This window comes from Pongo pygmaeus, chromosome 13, assembly GCF_028885625.2.
Source record: "Pongo pygmaeus isolate AG05252 chromosome 13, NHGRI_mPonPyg2-v2.0_pri, whole genome shotgun sequence".
Taxonomy (NCBI): Eukaryota; Metazoa; Chordata; class Mammalia; order Primates; family Hominidae; genus Pongo; species Pongo pygmaeus.
Genome location: NC_072386.2, coordinates 102,818,636 through 102,823,267, shown reverse-complemented (window position 1 = coordinate 102,823,267; position 4,632 = coordinate 102,818,636). Strand labels below are relative to the sequence as shown.

At 42.6% G+C, this 4,632-nt stretch overlaps 1 pseudogene; it reads right to left on the bottom strand.

Annotated features, from left to right (window-relative positions):
• Positions 1 to 4,004: 4,004 nt before the first annotated feature.
• LOC129043681 (large ribosomal subunit protein eL32-like) lies at positions 4,005 to 4,409 on the bottom strand (annotated as a pseudogene).
• Between the last annotated feature and the right edge of the window lie 223 nt (positions 4,410 to 4,632).

Genomic DNA, 4,632 nt, shown 5'->3' with positions numbered 1-4,632 from the left:
GGGAAGAAAAGTTAAAATGCAAAGTTCTTGTATGTGATCAAAGTTAAGCTAGTGTCAACTTAAAATAGACTGTGATAAGGTATTTTATGTTAGTCTCATGGTAACCACAAAGAAAGCAGGGCAGTCAAATCTTAAAGCTCCAAAATGATCACCTTTGACTCCATGTCTCACATCCAGGCCATGCCGATGCAAGAAGTGCGTTCCCATAGTCTTGGGCAGCTCCACCCCTGTGGCTTTACAGGGTGTAGCCCCTCTCCTGGCTGCTTTCACAGGCTGGGATTGAGTGTCAGCAGCTTTTCCAGGTGAATGGTGAAAGCTGTCAGTGGATCTATCATTCTGGGGCCTGGAAGACGGTGGCCCAGTAAGGACTTTGTGGGGGGGCTCTGATTCTACCTTTCCCTTCCACACTACCCTAGCAGTGGTTCTCCATGAGGACCCACCCCTGCAGCAAACTTCTGCCTGGGCATCCAGGCATTTCTACACATCTTTGGAAATCTAGGTGGAGGTTCAGAAACCCCAATTCTTGACTTCTGTGAACTTGCAGGCTCACCACCATGTGGAAGCTGCCAAGGATTGTGGTTTGAACCCTCTGAAGCCATGGCCCAAGCTCTATATTGGCCCCTTTCAGCCATGGCTGGAGTGGCTGGAAAGCAGGGTGCCAAGTCCCTAGGCTGCACACGGCTTGGGAACACTGGGCCCAGTCCCTGAAACCATTTTTTCCTTCTAGGCCTCCAGGTCTGTGATGGGAGGGGCTGCCATGAAGACCTCTGACACGCCCTGGCAACATTTCCCCCATTCTCTTGGGAATTACCATTCAGCTCCTCATGACTTATGCAATTTTTTTTTTTTTTTGAGACAGAGTCTCACTCTATTGCCCAGCCTGGAGTGCAATGGTGTGTCTTGGCTCACTGCAATCTCCACCTCCTGGGTTCAAGCAATTATTGTGCCTTAGCCTCCTGAGTAGCTGGGACTACAGGCATGCATCCCCACACCCGGCTAATTTTTGTATTTTTAGTAGAGACTGGGTTTCGCCATGTTGGCCAGGCTGGTTTCGAACTCCTGACCTTGTGATCCACCCACCTTGGCCTCCCAAAGTGCTGGGATTACAGGCCACCATGCCCAGCCACTTAGGCAAATTTCTGCAGCTGGCTTGAATTTCTCCTCAGAAAATGGGATTTTCTTTTCTATCAGATTGTCAGGCTGCAAATTTTCAGAACTCTGCTTCCCTTATAAAATGGAATGCCTGTAATAGCACCCAAGTCACTTTTGCTCCAGTTCTCAACAAGTTTCTCATCTCCATCTGAGACCACCTCAGCCTGGATTTCATTATCCATATCATTATCAGCATTTTGATCAAAATTATTCAAGAAGTCTCTAGGGAGTTCCAAACTTCTCCATGTTTTCCTGTCTTCTTCTGAGCCCTCCAAACTGTTCCAACCTCTGTCTGTTACCAGTTCCAAAGTCACTTCCACATTTTTGGGTATCTTCAGCAGCACCCCACTCCACTGGTACTAATTTACTGTATTAGTCCATTTTCATGCTGCTGATAAAGACATACCCAAGACTGGGCAATTTACAAAAGAAAGGGGTTTAATGGACTTACAGTTCCACATGGCTGGGGAAGACTCACAGTCATAAAGGAAGGCAAGACAGGGCAAGTCACATCTTACATGGATGGCAGCAGACAAAGAGAAAGACCGTGTGCAAGGAAACTCCCATTTTTAAAACCATCAGATCTCATGAGACTTATTCACTCTCATGAGAACAGTATGGGAAGGACCCACCCCCATAATTCAATTATCTCCCACTGGGTCCCTCCCACAACACATGGGAATTATGGGAGCTACAAGATGAGATTTGCCTGGGATCACAGAGCCAAACCATATCAGTGTCCATCAATGGATGAATGGATAAAGAAAACGTGACATATGTATAGATAGATACATACATATATAGATAGATACTTAGATAGATAGATAGACATATACAATGAAATACTATTAAGCCTTAAAGCAGAAGAAAATCCTGTCATTTGTGACAACATGGATGAACCTGGAAGACATTATGCTAAGTGATATAAGCCAGCCACAGAAAGGCATGATCTCACTTACGTATGGAATCTAAAAATGTTGAACACATAGAAGCAGCAAATAGAAGGGTAGCTGCCAGAGGCTGGGTTGTGGTGGGGGTGGAGGAATGGAGATATGTAGATTACAGAGTACTGAAACTGTTAGATAGGGTCAGTAAGTTCTGGAAATCTAATATACAACATAGTGACTTAGTTAGTGGTAATGTATTGTATATAAGCATGTCTTGTTTTATGGAGCCTCACTTTATTGTACTTCACAGATAATGCATTTTTTACAAATTGAATATTTCTGTCAACCCTGTGACAATAAAGTCAATTGGTGCCATTTTTCCAATAGTGTGTCCTCACTTTGTGTCTCTGTGTCATATTTTGCTAATTCTCACAATATTTCTTTCTTTAATTTCTTAATTTTTTAAAAATAGGGACAGGGTCTTGCCCTGTTGCACAGGCTAGAGTACAGTGGCGTGATCATAGCTCACTGCGGCCTTGGACGCCTAGGCTCAAGCCATCCTTCCATCTCAGCCTCACGAGTAGCTGGTACTACAGGCTTATAGTTTTTGTAAAGACAGAGTCTTGCTGTGTTGCCCAAGCTGGTCTTGAACTCCTGGCTCTAATGATCCACAGACCTCGGTTTCCCAAAGTGCTGGGATTACAGGCATGAGCCACGGTGACTGGCCCCCTGGTACTTTTCTTTACCAAAATACTTATAAAAGATTAGTATGCTCTTTTGCTTTTCTTTTGCTTTGCAAATAACTAGGATTTTTTTTTGTCTTCTTGAAATTCTCTTATCAAATTAAACTTTTATTGCCTGTTTTTAAAGATCTTGCTACTGTGAGACTCTGTCTCAAAAAAAAAAAAAAAAAAAAAAAAAAAAAAAAGAACTGACCTAGCAAGCCACAGTGACATGGAGGAAACTTAAATGCATATTACTAAGCGAAAGAAGCCAGTCTGGAAAGGGTACGCACTGTATGATTCCAAATATATGACATTCTGAAGAGGGCAAAACTATGGAGATAGTAAAAAAGATCAGTGGTTGCCAGTAGTTAGAGAGGAGGGATGGATCAACAGGCAGAGATCAGAAGATTTTTAGGGCAGTAAAACTATTCTGTACGATACCATAATGTTACAGATATGTCATTATATATTTGTCAAAATTCACAGAAGTTACAACACAGAGTGAACCCTATGGATTTTGGTTGATAGTGACATGTCAGTGTAGGTTTATTGATTATATCAAATTTACCCTACCAACTGGGGCTGTTAATGGTGGAGGAGGGAGTATGTGGAAACTCTCAGTACTTTTTGCTCAATTTTTCTGTGAATCTAGCACTCTTCTAAAAAATAAAGTCTAATAATTACAAAACAAAAGCAAAAACCAATGTGGTATTGGCATAGGGATAGACATATAGATCAATTAATAGAATAAATAAACCGATACACCTATGGTCTATTGATTTTCAACAAGCATACCAAGACTATTTAATACGTCAAGAATAGCCTTTTTGTGTGTGTGTGACAGTTTTGCTCTGTAGCCCAGGCTGAGGTGCATTGGTGTGTGGATCTTGGCTCACTGCAGCCTCAACCTCCTGGGCTCATGCAATCGGCCCACTTCAGCCTCCTGAGTAACTGGGACTACAGGCTGGTATTTTTTGTAGAGACGGGTCTCACCATGTTGCCCAGGCTGGTCTTGAACTCCTGGGCTCTAGAGATCTGCCCTCCTCAGGTTCCCAAAGTTCTGAGATCACAAGCGTGTGCTACCAAGCCCAGCCCCAGATATTCGTATTAACTAGATATTCTTATTCACAAAAGAATGAGTTTGGACCCAGCCCCTGACTCCATCTCAAAAGTTATATGAAAATTAATTTTTCACAGTTTTTATGGTTTTATTTCAACACAAAACGTGCACATGAGCTGTCTATTCCGTTTTTTTGCTGTGCTGCCTGGCATTGCGACTGGTGACTCTGATGGCCAGCTGGGCTGCCCTTTCCATGATGGCTTTGCAGTTCCGGAGGAAACATTGTGAGCTATCTCAGGACAGTAAGATTTTCTACATGTCAGCAGCCCTTCCAACTCCTTGACAATGCATACCAGAAACTTCCAGAAGCCGCTGGGCAGCATGTGCTTTGTGTTTTCATTGCTAATATAACCAATGTTGGGCATCAAGATCTGGCCCTTGAATCTTCTGTGAACCCAGTTGTCTGTCTCTGGATTTCCACCAGTTACACTTAATTTTGACATATTGTTCTGACTGGTGGTGAATGAACTTCTTGCTCCTCTTTTTGATGATCTTGGGCTTCATGAGGGGTCCGATGGTGGCCATGATGGTGAGTAAGAGATGGCTCTAAAAATCAACCCCAAATGGATCAAAGACCTTAAACGTAGGAGCTAAAATTATAAAGCTCTTGAAAGAAAACATAAGGGTAAATCTTCATGATCTTGGATTTGGCAATAGATTCTTAAATATGACACCAAAAGCACAAGCCACAGAAGGGTAAAAAAAGAAGATACATTGAACTTCATAAGAATTAAAATAATTAATTTGT